The sequence below is a fragment of the Salmo trutta genome, chromosome 4 (genome assembly GCF_901001165.1).
Source record: "Salmo trutta chromosome 4, fSalTru1.1, whole genome shotgun sequence".
Lineage (NCBI taxonomy): Eukaryota > Metazoa > Chordata > Actinopteri > Salmoniformes > Salmonidae > Salmo > Salmo trutta.
Genome location: NC_042960.1, coordinates 27,720,047 through 27,743,335, shown reverse-complemented (window position 1 = coordinate 27,743,335; position 23,289 = coordinate 27,720,047). Strand labels below are relative to the sequence as shown.

The following is a 23,289-nucleotide window of genomic DNA, read 5'->3' as shown; positions in this document are numbered from 1 at the left end:
GCGCTCCAAACGCTCCTGAGTACTGACCAATGTCAGCTCCTGTTCGCTGTAACCCCACCTTTCACTTTAATAAACTAACACACACACACACACAGGCACACAACCCTTTCTCAAACACACACACACACCCCTTTCTCTCTCACACATACACACACACCCTGAGACCTTCAACAACAGCTAAATACCCCGCTGGCTCCCGGGCCTGGCTTCAGACATCTGTAAAATATTTTTATTCGCTGGCCCACGACCGCAGCACACTGGCAGAGGTCTTCAGTCTCCCGGCCGCAGCTTGGCAGGACTTCTGAAGGAGCCAGAGCCAGCCCCAGCTCCTGAACCTCATGGCTGCTTCTAAAGCCCAGCCTCCCTCCTGCCTGCTGCATCCAGCAGCTCCTAGCCTACTGCAAGGAAGGACATGGCTGCCTAAGCATCTTCTCTCACACTGGAGAAAAACATACGAGTAATGTCCAGGACCGGGTGCTCACCGTTTGCCGTTTGATCCCATAAGGCATCTTTAATAAAAGCTTTGCCTAAATGTGATACCCAAATAACGTTTCGTCTGATATAGCATGATGGTCAAAATGTTGTTTGCGTATCAAACACTTGTGGGAGAAGCCAACAGAGAGTGAATATTACTTAATTTTTTTCTAGCTCCTGTGTCAAGTTGGACGTGCGTAAAAAAAAAAAAAAAGATATACATCTACCTCTCTGCCACTGACAGAGACCCAGAGAGATGGGGCCATGGCTAGAGGAGAGCCCCAAGGTGTTCAGGGGCAGCCGGGCAGGAGAGTAGGGTTCTATGGATCCTCTCTCCATGCCTCTCGGCCTTGACAAGAGCTCCAGACCCCCAGGCCAAACCCAGGACCTGAGAGCTCAGAGTAGGCTGCTTCGAGTTGGGTTACAAATGGAGTTAGAGTCCCTCCCTAGCTGACAATAACACCACAGTAAACACGCCTCCGTTTGGAATGATGCTCTGCCCTCTTTTTCGCTTTTTTTTTTTTTTTTTGCAATTCCAAGTGCAAATTCCTTCTGCGTTTGTCTCGTCTCATGCTGACAAATGCATACTGCCGCTGTCACTGCGTCACTATTTACAGTGGCTTATAACATCTTGTAATTACTCCATGAAAGTGAATCTGTACCCTGGGGTAGTTGTAGTCTGTGTGTAGGGATAATCAAAAGAGATGTAGAGGGAAGGGGACTAGCCTACACAACATCCAATAAAGGCACTTTGTGCTTTTGAGCGATCTGTTCGTGCACAGTTCACAATCTGCCACAAACACGGCTTGAGCTGCAGTTAAGATAACAGACAGCATCAGAGCTATGCCATGCTCACCAGGCTGCCCTAGAACATTCACAGTATGGACCACAGGCTATTCAAAAATAAAATAAAAAATGATGTACCTTTATTTAACTAGGCAAGTCAGTTAAGGACAATTTCTAATTTCCAATGACGGCCTACCAGGGAACAGTGGGTTGAATGCCTTGTTCAGGGCCAGAACGACAGATTTTTACCTTGTCAGCTTGAGGATTCAATGCAGCAAACTTCCGGTTACTGGCCCAACGCTCTAACCACTATGCTACCTGCCACCCCAGCTATGCCTGGCTCGCACGTGTCTAAGCAATAAAATAAAAATGATACAGAAAGAGATGAAATAACTAAAATCATATGGGCTTAAGCATAAAGAAATTCTGTAGGGTCTATCTAAATAGGTGCTCTCCCCTATTACTTTCCTGTCTAAACGGAAAGGTATGGTTTAGACAGCGGTCCAGGATATTTATTTATTTTTAGATTTTTGTTTTGTTTTTTTTTGGGGGGGGGGGGGTCATGTCAGAAGTTCTTGATAAATCAGGAAACCCCTATTCTGCTATCATGTCTTCATTATTATCTTAATTAATAAAACATTATTTAATTTTCAAATATTTTATTAATTAAAGCCTAATTAGGCCTACTCTAGGGCAATATTGGTAATCATACAGTATGAGGCTAAAATAGCGGTATCTATTTAGTAAGGGATAATCAACGAGGGGTTATGCATTCGCTTGAAATAATGAATAAAGTGGAAGGTGTGTTCCACGATGCGCTAGCGGAGTAGAACTGAACATCCACGAAGTTGCATTATTTTCCAGAGAACGCATAGAGACCCGAGTTGATTATCCATTTTATACCATGGTTATAATTTAACACATTTGCCATTAGAAATGTGTTCAACATCCACTGAAGTAGTTAGCAAGTTTACTAGATGAATACAGTAGTTGCCGTGGTAACCAAATGTAACTGTGTAGGTTCCGTCCCTCTATTCGCACCAACCTGGGCTCGAACCAGGGACACTTGCACACATCAACAACTGACACCCACGAAGCATCATTACCCATCGCGCCACAAAAGCTGCGGCCCTTGCAACGGCCCTTGTAGGGGAAACCCTACTTCAGGTCTCAGATCGAGTGACGTCACTGATTGAAACGCTATTAGCGCGCACCACCGCTAACTAACTAGCCATTTCACATCGGTTACACAAACAAACAGATTTGCTAGTTTAGCTAACCAAACTAGAGCCCTGTATTACTGCGGGACTCCCGCGTCGCCCATCAGAGAAGTGTGTGGCACGGTCAGAATGGTTCATGCTGTTGGCGGCGGTCAGAAAGACAAATTCGGGATGAAAATATTATTTTACTTCGGCAAATTATTTCATAATGTTTGTATGCTGTCTAAAATGCGCTGTGCAGTGGTGACCCGTCATTCAGGGTCTTAAAAAAAATACAAAAGCAGACAATGAATATCCCTTTGAGCATAGTGAAGTTATTAATTACCCTTTGGAAACAAAAATACACGTGTCCTTCCTAAGTCAGTTGTCGGAGAGGAAGGAAACTGCACAGGGATTTCACCATCACTGAGTTCCACTCTTCATATATTCAAGCATTGTGGTGGCTGTATCATGTTATGGGTATGCTTGTCATCTGCAAGGACTAATGAGTATTTAAAAATCTACATAAATTGAAAAAAAATCTAAATAAATTGAAAAAAAATCTACATAAATTGAATGGAGCGAAGCACAGGCAAAATCCTAGAGGGAAAACCCGGTTGTTTTCTTTCCAACAGACACTGGGAGACAAATTCACCATTCAGCAGGTTAATAATCTAAAAACACAAGGCCAGATATACACTACATGACCAAAAGTATGTGGACACTTGCTTGTCGAACATTTCATTCTAAAATCATGGATATTAATATGGATTTGGTCCCCCCTATGCTGCTATAACAGCCTCCACTCTTCTGGAAAGGCTTTCCACTAGGAGTTGGAACAGAGTCGGGGACTTGCTTCCATTCAGCCACAAGAGCATTTGTGAGGTCGGGTGTTGGGCGATTAGGCCCACAATTGGCGTTCCAATTCATCCCAAAGGTGTTCGATGGGGTTCGATGGGGTCAAGGCTCTGTGCAGGCCAGTCAAGGTCTTTCACACCGATCTCAACAAACCATTTCTATATGGAACTCGCTTTGTGCATGGGGGCATTGTCATGCTGAAACGGGAAAGGGGCTTTCCCCAAACTGTTGCCACAAATTTGGCATATCAAGAAGCTGATTAAACAGTATGATCATTACACAGGTGCACCTTGTACTGTGGACTATAAAAGGCCTTTCTAAAATGTACAGTTTTGTCAAACAACACAATGTCACAGATGTCTCAAGTTGAGGGAGCATGCAATTGGCACGCTGACTGCAGGAATGTCCACTTGAGCTGTTGCCAGAGAATTTAAATGTTAATTATTCTACCATAAGCCGGTTGGATTCGTTGAATTTGGCAGTACATCCAACTGGCCTTACAACCGCAGACCACGTGTAACCACGCCAGCCCAGGACCTCCATATCTGGCTTCTTCACCTGCGGGATGTTCTGATACCAGCCACCCGGACAGCTGATGAAACTGAGAAGTATTTCTGTCTGTAATAAAAAACATTTGTGAGGAAAAACTCATTCCTGACTGGCTTGGCCAGTCTCCCCAGTGGGCCTCCCATATAAGGTCTTATTTCCTTATATGAACTGTAACTCAGTAAAATCGCTGCAATTGTTGCATGTTGCGTTTATATTTTTGTTTAGTATATCTATAAAAAAATATATATATGCCACACGTGAAACCCATCTTCGTGAACATATCCATTGCGGAGGCTGAGACTAATCCCTTGCAGAGGCACAGTCCAGGAAGAAGGGGAGAGTGGCTAAACTGCACGTCTCTCTCCAAAATGCACTCTCTCCCGCTTCTGTCAATGTTGAGTAAGAACACACACCTGACTACACATAGAAGTAGGCCTATAGGCTACCTGGCCTGTGCGCAAATGTAGGCATATAAAATGTGCCCATTTAGGGATCTGATAGTATTTCTGATTGGCTTTACGCACAACCACTAACGAGCTGTGGAGCTTCTCAAAGTAATATTTTCTTCAAACAGCAAGCAAACGAGTGTTTTACATCAATTGAGAATGACAATAGTTCCTCGATGAATTTGAAAAATCTTTCCAGCTCTCTCCCTTACGATAACCACTCAGCCTGAAAGGGAAAAATGACATGCTCTGATCGAAAGGAAACATAAAAGAATAGGTCTACCTGATGAGCTCTTATTCCTTGCGCAAAATAGCCTACAGCTGTGTCTGTCCTGAGCTCACTGGCAATTGAAACTGAGGGCCCAAAAATAATTTGTACAATATTGCAAGTTTGCTAGCGCAAGCGTGGTTGCAGACAGGCCATGCGTAGCCAATGTAACTTATAGGAATTTATTTTGAGTTTATGAGGATATTTTCTACCTGCAGGCTGTAATGTTTTTATTTGTTGGCTTTATGTAGTCTATTTTTACATAGTTGGCAATGGCAAAATAAGTTACATTTTAGTTTTTGTATCATTTTCATTTCGATTTGGATAGAACTTTGATTAACCACATGACAATGATTGAGATACAAAGGCGTTATTATAAATGAAATAAAACTGTTCCACGGAAATGTGCATATGAAAACAATAACTGGCACGCAGATCGGTATAAACTGTAAGATAAATAGCCATTTCCACATGAGAAAGGTCGCCGACTCCTCGTGTTGTCTATTACCGGAAACTCCAGGAGAGTAATGGTGGAATCTGCGAAAGCCAGCAGGAGCAGAAGGAGGACGGCCATCTTGATCTCTGGCTCCCTCTTGAGTAATGTTTGTCTTATTTCAACAAACAGTACCAGACAAGTATATAACTGATTTTATTAAAACACATTAGGATGTGTATATACAGTACCGGTCAAAAGTTGACACATCTACTCATTCCAGGGCTTTACTTTATTTTTACTATTATCTACATTGTAGAAACAGGTGTGCCTTGTTAAAAGTTCATTTGTGGGCCAATCAGTTGTGTTGTGACAAGGTAGGGGGGGTGGTATACAGAAGATAGCCCTATTTGGTAAAAGACCAAGTCCATATTATGGCAAGAACAGCTCAAATAAGCAAAAAGAAAGGACAGTCCATCATTACTTTAAGATGTGAAGGTCAGTCAATATGGAACATCAAGAACTTTGAAAGTTTCAGTCACAAAAGTGCAGTCACAAAAACCATCAAGCGCTATGATGAAACTAGCTCTCATGAGGACCGCCACAGGAATGAAGTTCCCTCTGCTGCAGAGAATAAATTCATTAGAGCTACCAGCCTCAGAAATTGAAGCCCAAATAAATGCTTCACAGAGTTCAAGTAACAGACATATCTCAAAATCAACTGTTCAGAGGAGATTGTGTGAGTCAGGCCTTCATGGTCGAATTGCTGCAAAGAACCCACTACTAAAGGACGCCAATAAGAAGACACTTGCTTGGGCCAAGAAACACGAGCAATGGACATTAGACCGGTGGAAATCTGTCCTTTGGTCTGATGAGTCCAAATGTTAGATTTTTGGTTCCAGCCACCGTGTCTTTATGAGACGCAGAGTAGGTGAAGGGATGATCTCCGCATGTGTGGTTCCCACCATGAGGCATGGAGGAGGTGTGATGGTGCTTTTCTGGTGACACTCTCTGTGATTTATTTAGAATTCAAGGCACACATAACCAGCATGTCTACCACAGCATTCTGCAGCGATACACCCCATCCTATCTGGTTTGCTCTTGGTGGGACCATCATTTGTTTTTCAACAGGACAATGACCCAACACACCTCCAAGCTGTTAAGGGCTATTTGGCCAAGAAGGAGAGTGATGGAGTGCTGCATCAAATGACCTCCACAATCTCCAGACCTCAACCCCATTGAGATGGTTTGGGATGAGTTGGACCGCAGAGTGAAGGAAAAGCAGCCATCAAGTGCTCAGCATATGTGGGAACTCCTTCAAGGCTGTTGGAAAACCATTCCTCATGAAGCTGGTTGAGAGAATGCCAAGAGTATGCAAAGCTGTCATCAAAGCAAAGTGTGGCTTTGAAGAATCAAACAAATCTAAATAGATTTTAGATGTTAAACACTTTTTTGGTTACTACATGATTCGATATGTGTTATTTCATAGTTGATGTCTTCACTATTATTCTACAACGTAGAAAATAAGAAAAACAAAGAAAAACCCTTGAATGAGTAGGTGACTGGTACTGTATACTGAACAAAAATAAAAGCAACATGTAAAGTGTTAGTCCCATGTTTCATGAAAGATCCCAGAAATGTTCCATACGCGCAAAAAGCTTATTTCGCTCCAATTTTGTGCACACATTTCTTTACATCCCTGTTAGTGAGCATTTCTCCTTTGCCAAGATAATCCATCCACCTGACAGGTGTGGCATATCAAAAAGTCGATTAAACAGCATGATCATTACACCTTTGTGCTGGGGACAATAAAAAGGCCACTAAAATGTGCAGTTTTGTCACACAACACAATGCCACAGATGTCTCAAGTTGAGGTAGCGTGCAGTTGGCATGCTGACTGCACAAATGTTTACCAGAGCTGTTGCCAGATAATGTAATGTTAATTTCTCTACCATAAGCCAACTCCAACGTTGTTTTAGAGAATTTGACCTCCAACCGGCATCACAACCGCAGAATGCGTGTTACCACGCCAGCCCAGGAGCTCCACATCCGGCTTCCTTGCCTGCGGGATCGTCTGAGACCAGCAACCCAGACAGCTGATGGTTTTTCTGTCTGTAATAAAGCCCTTTTGTGGGGGAAAAGTCATTTTGAGTGGCTGGGCCTGGCTCCCCAGTGGGTGGGCCTATGCCCTCCCAGGTCCACCCATGGCTGCACCCCTGCCCAGTCATATGAAATCCATAGATTAGGGAGTAAATCATTTATTTCAATTGACTGATTTCTTTATATGAACTGTAACTCAGTAAAAGCGTTGAAATTGTTGCATTTATTTATTTATTTAATATATATATATATATATATAATATAATATAATATATAAAAATACACTTTTTAAAATGAAGACCAATCAATTGGTCGAAAGAACAGACGACTCAGTCGACCAAGATACAATTTTTTTGGGGGGGGGGGACAGCCCTACATTCTGTTAATGCCTTATGATAAATTTGGGCAAATTCAATCCATTTGTTTTATTCCCTAGTATGCTTAATACATTTTTGAATATTGTTGAATTCCATTTTAAATTTCGGTATTCTGTGATTACGTCCACGTGCTCCCCCTAATATTATACATTTGTTTTATCTGTGAAATTATAATGTTCGAGTGAAAGACGTTTTGAAATGGCTACAGTGCAGTCATATTTGTAGAGATTTCCATGAATTAGTGCTGCTTCATCTCTAGGGGCGGCAGGTAGCCTGGCGGGTAGGAGGTTGGACCAGTAACCGAAAGGTTGCTGGATCGAATCCCAGAGCTGACAAGTTAAAAATCTGTCGTTCTGCCCCTGAGCAAGGCAGTTAGCCCACTGTCCCCCAGCCGCCGAAGACATGGATGTCGATTAAGGCAGCCCTCCACACCTCTCTGATTCAGAGGAGTTGGGTTAAATGCAGAAGACACATTTCAGTTGAATGCTTTGAGTTGTACAACTGACTAGGTACCCCCTGTCCCTTTCTATTGTTCAAATGCCTTGGTTATTCGGCACAGTGGAATTTACCAAATCTGTTCTGCTGTGACAGTTTCCTGTTGTAGCCGAGCAGCGAGGTTCCAGTATCGTATTAAAGATGGGATGAGACATTTGTCATCTGACCACTTTTTACAGTCATCATGCCCCTGGGGATTTTACAATAATTTTTTGCTTCGTTTTTTTTTTCTCCCTATCTCAATGCACATTCGACTTAGGAAGCCTCCTGAGGCTGTTTAAGCTACATTAAGTTCTGCCTTTTGCATGATGTCAAAGAGTCCCTCTCCGCCTCCACAGAAATGATACATACTACGCCTAGGCTATAGGTAGAACACTTATGATGTTTTTGCTGAACTGTATGTTATCTTAATAAATTGACCAACTTTATTTTGTGGCAAAATTGGCCTCTAAAAGTGCTCTACTGTCTTATCATGGTATTTGGTGGGGTGCTAAAAGCAGGCTATTTTTATCCCGTCAAACAACTGGGCTGTCAATATTTCTCCTATCTGAGGAACAGGCTTGACAATAATTTCTCTCCATCTTCTGAGGGTCACTGATGTTCACAGATTCAAATACCCTTAGAGGATGCATCCCGGCTCCTAGTTTGATATGAAAGTGTTCAATTTTCTAAAACATTGATCCCTTTCTCATCAAGGTCTGCTGTGCTCTGAAGGAAAACTGACTACAAAAAGATGTGTAAACAGAAAATTACTGACTTGCGAAACTGTGTGAAGTCTGAGCAGCGGTTGGAGTATTCCTGGGTTAGCCTGAGCCATAACCACACAATTTCAGCTCTTTACATCACGCTGAAGGGTATCACACTATGTCACACTTATTTTTTTATTTTTTTGAGATAATATAGCCCACCTAGTTCTATGTGTGATATAATACAGTATTTTATACCATGGCATTGTTGAATAGCTGTCTTGAAAAGCATTCTAGAGTGTGCATTAGTTCCCTATGATTGCATGTTATTTGCACTGCAGATTTCAATAGCTATAGGTAATTTGTACTGCTTTTGAAAGCAAAAGTCGAAACGAAAACAATATTGGCATTGTTAAATTTGAGGTTCATAATGGCACGCTAGGACTGTTGGTTTGGTTTAGGGGTCTGCGCGGGACAGATTTCTCGGTACCGTGCCCACCCTACCCTCTCCCACGAGATTTCCCCGCAGGTTTATTTGCCGACATCCCACCAGATCTCATCGAGCTCCTGCTCACACTCCAGCAATGTTAATATTAATGTTAATATTATCTTCAAAACCACCATGTTATGCATTAGCCTGTATTGTGCAATGATTGCATGATTTCCTAAGACATTTGCTGGTTGGAATCAAGTCATTTTATAAAAACAAACTCCAGTGTAAACAAACTAATTTGAAGCAGCCCAGAAAAACTGTCATTGCAAGAATTTGGAACGAGTACATCGCAACTCGAACGGTCAGAAAGAGACTGGAAAGGCTACATAGGCTGACTCGTGCCCAGTCATCTTAGCCATCATGTCATTACATTTAGAAAAGGATTAACAACATGCAGTTCTCACTGGAAAGTAAGCCGATAATTGCTTTTATAATTCATCACAAGTGGCCACAACATCAATCACAGAATTGTTTTTGCCGCCGATGTTTGGAGCAGCCGCATGAGCCGGTTGTGTAACTTGAGACCCAGTTAGAGGCGGGGAGAGGGTCACAAGCAGACAGAATGACAGAGAGAGATTTGTGTGATAGATAAGTGGTTTTATAACATTTCACAGCGCCAGTGGCAATTTTAGCATGTAAATCTTGATGAAGCAAACGATTAAAAATAAAAAAATTGTACACATGCCAGCAAAGCCACTACACTAAACAATAATTATATATACACACACAATTTTTTTTTCTATTGTGTTATTGAATGTACGTTTGTTTATTCCATGTGTAACTCTGTTGTTGTTTGTGTCGCACTGCTTTGCTTTATCTTGGCCAGGTCACAATTGCAAATGAGAACTTGTTCTTAACTGGCCTACCTGGTTAAATAAAAGGTGAGAAAAAATAAAATAAAATACGTTACTTGCACTATAGCGGCTGTCCCAACAGCAGAGCTTTCTTTTCAGCGCCATGGAGTGAATCCTTACCTCCGCTACACCTGCCTATGAGCAGAACCTTGTCTGGTAGCGAAACAGTTCATTCAGCCTCATTCACTGCCTTTTTAGAAAAGCAAAGCGGATATGGCTTACTTGCTTAAACAAATTTGGTTTCTACTGACAATTGAGATGTACAAGTTATGAGGGGGAAAGAGACCAAATTATTAGGGTGAGGCACATGGGCTACTAACTGCTTACTACACAACATACGCTTTAGTATTACTTTCTTAGCTACAATATACATATCTCCCAGGCATATTACATCATTTATGCAGCAGTGTAGAAGACATTTTACTAGTAGGTGCCTTTCTTTGATAACCAGGGAGGTTTTCCAATGCCTTTTGTAGGTGAATCTCTGTTATAAATTCACTGCTCGACTGAAGGACATTACAGATAATTGTAAGTGTGAGGTAGAGATGAGGTAGTTATTCAACAATCATTCTAACCACTATTATTGCACACAGAGTGAATCCATGCAACTTATGTGAATTGTTTAGCACATTTCTACTCCTGAACTTTAGGCTTGCCATAAGAAAGGGGATGAATACTTGACTCAAAACATTTCAGCTTTTCATTTTGAATTAATTTGTAAACATTTCTTAAACCATAATTCCACTTTGACATGATGTGGTAGTGTGTAGGCTAGTGACACAAAATCTCAATGGAATCCATTGTAAATTTAAGCTGTAACACATCAAAATATGGAAAAAGGTAAAAGTGTGAATACTTTCTGAAGTCACTGTAGATGTACAGTACCAGTCAAAAGTTTGGACACACCAACTCATTCAAGGGTTCTTATTTATTTTTACTATTTTCTACATTGTAGACATATGGAATCATGTTGTAACCAAAAGTGTCATTTATCTTTGCTTATTTGAGGTGTTCTTGCCATAATATGGACTAGGTATTTTACCAAATAGGGCTATCTTCTGTATACCACCCCCCTACCTTGTCACAACACAACTGATAAGCTCAAACACATTAAGGAAATAAATTCCACAAATTAACAAGGCACACCTGTTCATTTAAATGTATTTCAGGTGACTACCTCTTGAAGCTGGTTGTGAGAATGCCAAGAGTGTGCTAAGCTGTCATCAAGGCAAAGGGTGTGTCACGCCCTGTCTGGTTCACCTGTCCTTGTGCTTGTCTCCACCCCCCACCAGGTGTCGCCCATCTTCCCCATTATCCCCTGGGTACTTACACCTGTGTTTTCTGTCTGTCTGTGCTAGTTCATTCAAACCTACCAGCATTTTCCCTTGCTCCTGTCTTTGCTATAGTCCCTGTTTTCTAGTTTCCCGGTTTTGACCTTTCCTGCCTGCCGTCCTGAACCTTTGCCTCTGCTCTGGATTACCGACCTCCGCCTGACCTGACCCTGAGCCCGCCTGCTGTTCCGGTGCCTTACACCCTCTCTGGACTTTTGACCCCTGCCTGCCTTGACCGGTCATTTGCCTGCCCCTGTTTAAAGAATAAACTTTTGTTTCTTCAACACTGTCTGCACCTGGGTCATACCTTAAAGCGTGATAGGCTGGCTAATTTGAAGAATCTAAAATATAACACTTTTTTGGTCACTACATGATTCCATGTGTGTTATTTCATAATTTTGATGTCTTCTATTATACAATGTAGAAAATAGTAAAAAATAAAAGAAACCCCCTGAAAAGAGTAGGGTTCTGTCGTAACTTTTAACTGGTACTGTATGCTTCACAAGTTTGGATAGTACAGTGAGTTGGGCACAGTCGAGTACAGTACAATACAGTACAGTCAGGGCCTATAATACTTTTCCGTATTCCATCCACTGTGGCAGGTAGATAAAATCTAACAGCCACTCAGATTTTTTTACCAGCCAATTTGTTGTTGCCATAACAGACGAGCATGCTTAGTAATGTTTCTAAAACAAGAAATGTATTACTAGTTAGAAGTAACGTGGGATATTACTCAACTTAATTTGATATTCTGTGACCGGAGTCTTTTAAACAAAATATCACAGGTAAGATATAAATGTTCAGGTCCCCTTTAAGGTTACCTTGGTAACAGGCCACTTGAGTCAGTGTGCCTGTGAGAATTACACTAGTAGAGGACTATGATGTCTCGTTGCTAACATTGAAAAGCAACCTAGCTTGAGAACAACACAATGTAAATAGCCAGGAAACACAAAGACAAAGTCTCACTTCAGTAGACTTTCAAGTAAATTAGACCAACTTTAATGCCTGTGCCAATGCTTCTAAAAACAAATATTTCCGTACTTCATTAACAGCACGCACAGGTCCTCCGACAGGCAGTGTTGCTGCTCTGGTGGGATTGCTATAATTTTAGGATTAGGATTTCTTTGCGCAAAACCAGATATGAAACAAAAGCACAAATACTTTAAAAACCGCTACTGACGCATTTTTTTTCTATAAATAATAACTCGCACGTGCTTATACTTGACAATTGACTATTTTTATGAAATGCTCTCACTGTAGAGCCCCGAGTGTGGCCACCCGCCAACTTGGCTGGTGAATTAGACATGCTTACCCGCCAATGCCAAAATATACCCGCATTTGGCAGGTAGCGGGTATTAATTTTAGGGCCCGAGTACAGTACAGCAATGTAGTGAGTAGAGCACAGTATAGTACAATACAGTAGAACAGTACAATACAGTAGAACATAGTAGTACAATACAGCACAGTGAGTAGAGCACATTTTACAATGTGTGTGTGAAATCCTGAATGCTGATTGGTTGAAACTGCATTCCAGACTGTCTATTTTACAAGTTAACACTGGCTAAATCTATGACATTAAAATGCCTATTTACTCTGTTCGATCTCACTGCGCAATCCACTGTCTCATCAGCCCACCCAGGGAATTTATAAACTTGATCTCCACTATAAAAATCCAGACATTATCTCACATTTCTTTTAGACTAACATTTAGCTTTCAACAGCGGAGATTTGTATAAACATTGTCTGTCTCTCCGACATTTGCAACATAGTTTCAATATTCAAATTCTATCTACAGCTGTCACACAGTAATGAACGAGGCTGGAGTCGGGATGACAGAGACAGGCAGGCAGCGTTTCTCAGCCAGTCGAAATACACTGCTCAAAAAAATAAAGGGAACACTAAAATAACACATCCTAGATCTGAATGAATGAAATAATCTTATTAAATACTTTTTTCTTTACATAGTTGAATGTGCTGACAAAATCACACAAAAATAACCAATGGAAATCCAATTTATCAACCCATGGAGGTCTGTATTTGGAGTCACACTCAAAATTAAAGTGGAAAACCACACTACAGGCTGATCCAACTTTGATGTAATGTCCTTAAAACAAGTCAAAATGAGGCTCATTAGTGTATGTGGCCTCCACGTGCCTGTATGACCTCCCTACAATGCCTGGGCATGCTCCTGATGAGGTGGCGGATGGTCTCCTGAGGGATCTCCTCCCAGACCTGGACTAAAGCATCCGCCAACTCCTGGACAGTCTGTGGTGCAACGTAGCGTTGGTGGATGGAGCGAGACATGATGTCCCAGATGTGCTCAATTGGATTCAGGTCTGGGGAACGGGCGAGCCAGTCCATAGCATCAATGCCTTCCTCTTGCAGGAACTGCTGACACACTCCAGCCACATGAGGTCTAGCATTGTCTTGCATTAGGAGGAACCCAGGGCCAACCGCACCAGCATATGGTCTCACAAGGGGTCTGAGGATCTCATCTCGGTACCTAATGGCAGTCAGGCTACCTCTGGCGAGCACATGGAGGGCTGTGCGGCCCCCCAAAGAAATGCCACCCCACACTATGACTGACCCACCACCAAACCGGCCATGCTGGAGGATGTTGCAGGCAGCAGAACGTTCTCCATGGCGTCTCCAGACTCTGTCACGTCTGTCACATGTGCTCAGTGTGAACCTGTTTTCATTTGTGAAGAGCACAGGGTGCCAGTGGCGAATTTGCCAATCTTGGTGTTCTCTGGCAAATGCCAAACGTCCTGCACGGTGTTGGGCTGGAAGCACAACCCCCACCTGTGGACGTCGGGCCCTCATACCACCCTCATGGAGTCTGTTTCTGACCGTTTGAGCAAACACATGCACATTTGTGGCCTGCTGGAGGTCATTTTGCAGGGTTCTGGCAGTGCTCCTCCTGCTCCTCCTTGCATAAAGGCGGAGGTAGCGCTCCTGCTGCTGGGTTGTTGCCCTCCTACGGCCTCCTCCACGTTTCCTGATGTACTGGCCTGTCTACTGGTAGCGCCTCCATGCTCTGGACACTACGCTGACAGACACAGCAAACCTTCTTGCCACAGCTCGCATTGATGTGCCATCCTGGATGAGCTGCACTACCTGAGCCACTTGTGTGGGTTGTAGACTCCGTCTCATGCTACCACTAGAGTGAAAGCACCGCCAGCATTCAAAAGTGACCAAAACATCAGCCAGGAAGCATAGGAACTGAGAAGTGGTCTGTGGTCACCACCTGCAGAACCACTCCTTTATTGGGGGTGTCTTGCTAATTGCCTATAATTTCCACCTGTTGTCTATTCCATTTGCACAACAGCATGTGAAATGTATTGTCAATCAGTGTTGCTTCCTAAGTGGACAGTTTGATTTCACAGAAGTGTGATTGACTTGGAGTTACATTGTGTTGTTTAAGTGTTCCCTTTATTTTTTTGAGCAGTGTATATACAAAGAAATATCAATAGAAAACAGGTAAAACTAAATGAAGTGCCGCTAGTTTGCAGTCTTTCCAGCTTCAGTTTGAAGTTATTGTGTTAGCTGTGTTGTTGGATAGCTCCTCTGAACGACTGTGTCCTAACGAGAGAGCACATTCTCCATGACAAGTGAAATCGTGCATCATTAGCTCATTGTTATGGATTTATCCAAATAAATGTCACTAGAAATCAGTTTAAACAAATGAAAATACTTTGTTGTTAATCTGACGTGACTGCCAGTTAGCCGTAGTTGGCTAGCTAGCAGGCAAGGGATAAGAACGTTGCCAGCTAGTATGGCAATAGAACATTTAGAACGAACGACTGAGTTGCGTCCAGAGATACAGAACAAAAAGACTGAACGAATGGGTCACGTTTCTGGCAATCAAACCGATATAATGAACGACCAGCCGGCTTGGGTAGCAACCCTAGATTTGTTTCGAGACTATATCTTCTGGAAGGATGAAATAGTATGAAAAATTAATCAAAATAAGGTTTTTAAAGAAAATATGTCAATCTTTATTTGAATATGTTGGTAACCTGTTGTATAAAAGTGATAATGCCCTTGAAGCCAGTGTTTGGAGTATATATTGGCCCCTGTTTGCCGGCCCTCGACTTCGTCTCGGGACTAACAACACCCGTGCCAATATATCTTCCAGACACCGGCATTATCACTTAAGTAGAGAACAGTTCAATACAATAGTACAACAAGTATATTGTACTGTACTCTACTGAAGTATTCTCTACTTTACTGTACTCCACTGAACTCTACACTATTCGGCTGTATTTTAATTTATTTTAATTTAAACCTTTATTTAACTAGGCAAGTCAGTTTAAGAACAAATTCTTATTTTCAATGACGGCCTAGGAACAGTGGGTTAACTGCCTTGTTCAGGGGCAGAATGACAGATTTTTACCTTGTCAGCTCAGGTATTCGATCTTGCAACCTTTCCATTACTAGTCCAACACTCTAACCACTAGGCTACCTGCCACCCCAAAAGGTAGCCTAGTGGTTAGGTGGTCATAGCTGACAGCCCATTCTTTCTGCAGACATCTTTGAATCTTAATCCGGAGCAGATATTTAACAGAGTTTTAGGAAAACGTGGTCGCATAAAAATCTGAGGGAGATTTTACCGTAATTTTGTTACCAAAGTTTGCACCTGCACAGTTCTTCCACTAAATTCGTTTTTTTCCCCTCTTTTTTTCCTGTGGAAATTTTTTAAAGTAGTCCTTGTGCATAGAGTTGTATGGTTTGTTAAACTTTAAAATCAATGGTTTTTGTTTGGCATACATTTTAAAGTGGAAAAAACTGAGTCAAAGCATAATTCGGTTTCTGTGGAAATGCCCTATTGCATAATTTCACGAGGCTCTATGTTTACCTGGCAAAATGATATCATGATTATTTTGATTAATTCCATGGGCATTTGTTTTGCAAACTCTGCCATCACTAAAAGTGTAATTACACCCAAAATATCCCATATTTTCCCCTGATGTCAAAAATAGTCTCCTGATGTGATTTAAGCATTGTGAATGTTCTATTTAAAAAAAATAAAAAATAAAAATAAAAGAGTGATTGATTGTGAAAACTGGAAAAGGCCCCTGGAGAAAGCAGAATTTAAGGAAAAACTAAACAGAATCAGGCAAAAAATAAAACAGATTTTATAGGGCCCTGGCATATAGGCCTAATCTAAGAACATAACTTTAATGACGGAAACTTTTACGATATCAAACATGAGACAAAACGAGATAAGCCTATGCGAGACAGATTTATAGCCTATGCAACAACAAAAGGCATAACCTGGTTTACAATGCAACAATTCATGACATTTCACCAACAGCTGTCAAAAAAAAATGAACGTCTCATCAGCAATCAAAAATAAGGTTACTGGCAGGCGGCCCTGCCTAAATTTTACAACCTGTTGACGCTCAGCCCTGTCTGATGCAGGCAGCTTTTGGCTGCCATTGGGTTTTTGACTAGATCCTTGATAGTATAATTCAGAGAATCAGACCGTGGTCTGATCTCCATCACCTGGCTGAGTGAGAGTGATGCTTTCTCTGTTTGTTGTCTTTGACGGAGAGGGGATGTAGAAACAGAAGGGAGAGTAATAATAAAGGTCAATAGAAATATGTGATACCACTCAGCCACTCCTGGATAATCATTGGTTGCATTCTATTCTGGCCTACTGATGGAATAGAGCTGAGAGACATTGGGCTGTTAAAACAATAGCTGTGTAAGCTGTGCTCATTGTTCTCAATCCAGTACGACACAATATAGTGTTTTGGGAGTGGGACAAAAGGCCTAGCTACCTAGTTCAACTTCTACCATATGGGTCTAGACCAGGGGTCTCCAACAGGTAGATTGCGAGCTATCCAGTAAACTTGCTTTTGAGAGAATATGGGACATATTGGAGTGCCAACAGAAGAAGTTCTTCAAAGGTAAGGCATGAATTAAATCGTTATTTCTGACTTTTGTGTTGCGCCTGGCGGGTTGAAATCTGATTTTCATGTGTTGGTATGCTGGGTGCTGTCCTAAGATAATCGCATGGTTTGCTTTCGGCGTAAAGCCTTTTTGAAATCTGACACGGTGGCTAGATTAACGAGAAGTTAAGCTTTAATTTGGTGTGTTGCACTTGTGAATGTATGAAAGGTAAATATTGTGAATAATTCTTTTTGAATTTGGCGCTCTGCCATTTCACCGGATGTTGTCAAATCGATCAGGTTAACGGGATTTGAGCCCAAAGAAGTTAAGGTGTTTCAATTCCAAGAAAAACCTTCTGGGTTTCCGTTAGGATGGGACGGAAAATATGGCGCTGTACAATGTGACGGTCGGAGTAGGCTACAGTACTGGGCTATTTAGCTAAAGAATCCCCGTGTTATGCGGGAACGCGGGAGACCGGGGTTCAATTCCCCGACGGGAAGGAAGGAGTAGGCGGTCCTTGTAAGTAACAATTTGTTCTTAACTGACTTGCCTAGTTAAAAAAGGTTACACTAAGAGCATAACATTTCTACACCCTAATTTTCTAATTCTAGTCTTACCAATACCCAAACGGAGATTGCGAAAATAAAAATCTCATTGATTTATCAAGACCAGTCCCCATGCTTGTCTCAGAACAGCGTGAAACTGTGCTAAAATAGTTGTAGGCTATTGCTTCAAATCCTATTGCTTCTAACTTAGATATGCTTTTTAAATAAGACCTACACCACTTTTAACAGCACATTACTCAACACAAGTGAGACTCATGTCGCCCATGGTAGGCCTACAGTATATCAAAAAATATTTGTTTAAATGACATGACCGCCAATAATTACATATTGGTCTCCCAGTGGCGGCCGGCACCGGGAACCTGCATCTGTAGCAACGCCTTTTGCACTGCAGCGCAGCGTCTTAGACCACTGCGCCAATCAGGAATGCTATTATAATACTGTACATGGTGTCCAGGTCAGGATAGTCTTCATAAAGAAATATTTTGATTATCAGAAAGAAAGTTGGTACTTATTTATTTTGATCCAAAGCCATGAATGAGTCAGTCACTCAGCTTTATGTAGGTGCCGGGCTGTATGACTGTGCCATCAACTTCATAATATATAACGATATTTTGGAGGTTATTTATTTTTCAAAAAAACAAAAGTGAGCAATTGTAATCTGAATAAAAGGCCAAAATAATATTTGTAAAGGCCAAAACATTTATTTCTGTTTTTAGAGGGCGAGAACGCTGGGCCAATTGGGCACAATTGGACTCCCAATCACGGTCGGATGTGATACATAATAATAATACTTTTCGTCGTATTATTTGTTTTTTCTTTCCTGGTGGATTAAACTGAAATTGCAACCAATCACAGCCGGTTGTGATACAGCCAACCTAACTAAGAAATACATTTGATGATAGAATCCTCCCCCTACCCTCCTTCTTGGCAAGTTTCCACGACAGAAAACGGTTGATGGTCAAGGGCAATGAATTCCATTGTCTTGAGTTGTCTCACCGAAATTGTCTTACTCTTTCAAATGACTGCTTGATCCACACAGCAGACATTGTGGGCTAGGTTAGGAATGCTGTGTTGCACCTGTAGCGCTATATTTGTTGTGGCGTCATTACATCATCCATCTACGTTATATAGGTATGCACGTCAGCTTTGACATCGGTTTTGCACATTGGCGTTAAACTAGACATCGGGCCAATACCGATGTTGGAATTTTTAGCTAATATCGTCCGATTCCTAGTTGAAAGAACACTTTCGGTCGACCAACATTTTTGGGGGTTGGGGACAGACCTAAACCCGTGGTTCTCAGTCAAGCAAAATGATACAATACAACCAGTACACTCTGGAGACGAAACAACAATACAATGTAGCCAAACAACATCGCTTGCAAACTGCACAGATGTGAGATTTTTTTTCCTCGCCATATAACACTGGTCCTCTTAAATTTTTATTCCAGGTTGCATATCACAATATTTAAGAGCATATCAGATAGTCTGCTCTGTCCATACAAATCACACCCAAGCATCGGATTGAAATAGGAAAATAGGAAAAAACTATGAAATAACTCCCCAATACTATCTGATGTATACATTTAAATGTATTACATGAATGGTGACCACAGCCCTTCCGAGAAAACATTTAAATTGTGTTTTAATTAGATTTTTCTTCCAGCCTGATCCATGTATACATTTAAAATGTGGCTCCCAGTGCGGCTTACTTCCAGGTTATTTTGATGCATCTGGCAGTTCCTGGCCTACGATTCCCCACAAGGCAGCTTCTTATCATTATTGCAAATTATCTGACCATTAAGAGGTCATGGCTAGAAGCTTTTGTAATAATTAACTTTTCGTAGCAGGTTTAGGAGAACGTACGCAGCAGATAAAGAGAATAAACATGGCAGATTAGGGGAATTATGTTAAAGTTAGGAAAAGGGTTAGGCTTAGCTAAAATGCAAAAAACTTTTGGGGTAAATTTGACAAATGCTGGATCCCATCTAGACATGACAATGTTCAGAATCATAACAACGCACACCTTCCGGCCACATCATTTTCGTGGCGTTGTCAGCCAACCCATCTGTGAATTATAACTGTTCTGAAATAACTCCATATTTCCATTGTGACATCAGACAAGACACGAGAACTGAAACTCAGGGCAGGCTGGCAAAAGTTTTGAAAAGCAAAAATATTGGCATTCACTAAACTGACGACAAACGTTATATTAGCTAGGTAGCACATTAGCTATCATTATACAACACCTGACAACCTAGCTAGCTAACTGTTGACAGTACATACCGTTATTTTAACTTGCAAATAAACTTTAAAACAGCTGGATTGCCAGCGAGTTAGTTAAAGTACTATGAAAAGTGAAGTCGCATTGCTTTCATCTTGTTTGCTTAAACTTCCTGTGGAATATGAACAAATTATCCCGTAAATTCGCTTAGTTTGTTAACAAGTTTCACATGTGACAATGGTATGGACACTCGAAGCTAGCTAGCAAATTACCCCGAAATTAGATCAATTTGTTAACTTTCAAATGTGACAATGGTATGGACACTGGAACCTAGCTAACGTTAGCTAGTAAACTTCTGCATTCTTACCAGGAAGTGGGAGCCTCGCTACTGTTATTTTCGTGTGGCGATGGCGTTTTTTTCTTTGGTGCTTACTTTTCCAATCCAAGGTCGTGCTGCTGTCGAGTTGCCGGGCCGCTCTTGCGTGGCACCTTTCCCTGTGCGCTAATACTTTTCAGAGACGACCTCTATCGTAAAAGTAGCTAGTTGACGAGGTATGTTCCAAAAGAGTCCGTCAGCCCCTCACACCATTCCTGGCCTGTGGCAGTATTGTAAACAACCCAGGGTTGATGGGGCGGGGTAAACGTCAAAGAATTGAGGGAAACTGTCAAATACCACGGGCGTGAAACGAAAGTATATATATTTTTCTTTTCTGTGATCTTTAAGGGCAGATGTACAGGTATCAGAAGTAGTAGCCTATAGAGTACGTCAATATAAATCACAATACCCATAAAACCTAGCGGTCAAACACGGAAATGGTTCCAATCGTTTTTTCCCCATTCATTTTTACCATAGCGGATTTTAGAACGTCTTCAAATAATATGTGTGTCTCGAGTAGGCTTACCCTGGCGTGACGTTTTGATGTTTATCAATAAATGTGCCTGTATTTACATAATTGAATAGCCCACTCCCTACACTATCTTATTCTGCAGCTATACAACTTGAATACGTTGTTTGTTGGCAATCTTGTTATTTACAAAGTTTTGGAACAGATTTCTGTTGGAACCTTCCACAAATTATACCCACCGTCTATATGTCTAGCTATGTAAATGCATGAGAAATTAGTTATACAAATGTGCTTTCCTTGGCTTTTATAAACCAACAGTCAAGCTTGCTAGTTAACTATCTAGCTAATGTAGCTGGTGAAGCTAGGTGTTTTTGATGTTTGTTTGTGTCTGTGGGTAAGGGGTGGGTACTTCAAGTATTATTTGACTTGTAGCTACCCTAGCTAGCTGTATTATTTTGGTCTGGCTTTTTGAAAGGTTTAAGAGATGGGCTGATTAGCATCTTCTCTTGAGTCAACAGTGTACAAACTTTACTGCAGGAAGACATTGATCTGTTTTCTGTTACCCTCTGGACAGCAGATCATTGTTATAGCAAGTAGGCAAGGTTATGTAACCTTATTTAGTCATACCTGCTATGGTTTTCAAGTGCCACTTTAGTAATGATGGTTTTGGGAAACAGCTCGGAGATTTAACAATGCTCATGCAACAGTGTAGGTTCCGTCCCTCTCTTCGCCCCAACCCGGGCTCGAACCAGGGACCCTTGCACACATCAACAACTGACACCCACGAAGCATCGTTACCCATCGCGCCACAAAAGCCACGGCCCTTGCGACGCAAGGGGAAACCCTACTTCAAGTCTCAGAGCGAGTGACGTCACCGATTGAAATGCTACTAGCGCGCACCACTGCTAACTAACTAGCCATTTCACATCGGTTACACTCATACGAAGGTTCCAACAATGAACTTAGCCTTAAGATGCTTTTGGGAAACTTGGCCTGTGTGGTACAGTCTTTCATATGTGTTGTAGTTTGTTGCATGTTATTGCTTAGTTTATCATTTGTGTCAACTTTGAATTCAATCTAAGCCACAGATTAAGGTCCTCCATTTTGTACTTGACCTTTTATAGACGCAAACCTGAAGATATTTAAGCAGCACTTTGAGTGCAAGCAGCCCAAATATTGAATGTTCCCAGAACTGGTTGATGTGCAGGCCTAAGTGACCACACACACTCAAATGGACCTACAGCTGGGGTAATATTCTGTCACCATTCACACATACAGTAGTAGACATTAGTGGAAACCATAATGTTGTCAACACATTTTTGTCCTCAATGCTTAAGTGATGTTGTGTATGGCTCAAATTTGTGGAAATGCTGTGATCACTCATCGTCCTAAATGTTGTAATTCACAGACACACAGTGACCATGATTTGAATGCTGCAGCTGAGACGGAATGATGTTGAGGGACACACGCTAAGAACCAGAGTATGACTGGACATGGGAGGGCCTGATATTTGTGACCACGACCTAAAAGGGTTGCAGAAGCATACCATCACACCATTTTATGTTTATTCTATGGCCAACTACCTCTCTAGCCCACCTGAAATCACAATATGCTGTTTTACATGTTATTTGTGCTGGTCTAATTCCTTTTATGGAAAAGCAGAAGAATCTGTGTGCTCTCATGTAGTAATAATAGTTAATATGTTGCTCTTCGATGTCACCAGGTTTGTGGCAATAATTAATAAATCATTTAATATTTACTTCTAGTCAAATGTTTATGTTATGTATAAAAGGCATATCTATTCATTGTTTACTGTTGATTTCTTTAAAACAACGCAATTGTTGGAGTTCATGTGTTTGATGTGAATGAGTGACTATGTGCATTCTTGTCAAAGAAATATGCTTATTCATTCAAGATTATGGATACATTCTGTAATTAGTTAATCTGGCTGAACCTGCAACAGAACATGTAAACAATTTTGTTCTTAATTGCATTAATACAGCAGTGTATTCTGACATCATGAATTGAAATAGATTTCACCTCATATAGACAAGACCAAATGCATAAATAAACAACAAATATTAGTTAAATACAATATGGAACATTAATTGAAAATGTTCATATCTTGCGTTGCGATTAAGGTATCTAGTAGCTAGCTAGCTGACAGCAAAGTGTCAGCTAGAGATGGGGTGCAGGAGCTTGCAGGGATGTTGTAGTCTTGCATGATGTCTACTTTGATATTAATTAGCATTTTCAAATCTGAGTAAATAGAGCTGGATATATTGATATAAGCCACCTTGTCTGAGAGATTTACTTGGTTATCAAAATGTCACACCAGGGAAAGCCTACATGAAACACAGACCTTGTTCTAAGTGGTTTAGAAATCCCCTATGGGAAAAACGAAATGT

The 23,289-nt window shown here is 41.3% G+C and overlaps 1 protein-coding gene and 1 long non-coding RNA gene across 2 annotated transcripts in view; one reads left to right on the top strand and one right to left on the bottom strand.

Annotated features, from left to right (window-relative positions):
* LOC115192187 (serine/threonine-protein kinase Nek7) overlaps positions 1-20,913 on the bottom strand; it is a 127,885-nt gene extending 106,972 nt beyond the window's left edge. Inside the window, exon 1 of the mRNA XM_029750405.1 lies at positions 20,404-20,913. The gene's annotated coding sequence lies outside the window, so the exon portion shown is untranslated. The remainder of the gene's footprint in view (positions 1-20,403) is intronic.
* A 956-nt stretch (positions 20,914-21,869) lies between these two features.
* LOC115191525 (uncharacterized) lies at positions 21,870-22,684 on the top strand. The gene is made up of 2 exons (XR_003877722.1): positions 21,870-22,129; positions 22,290-22,684. It is a non-coding gene; the product is annotated as an uncharacterized LOC115191525 (long non-coding RNA).
* The last annotated feature ends 605 nt before the right edge of the window (positions 22,685-23,289 follow it).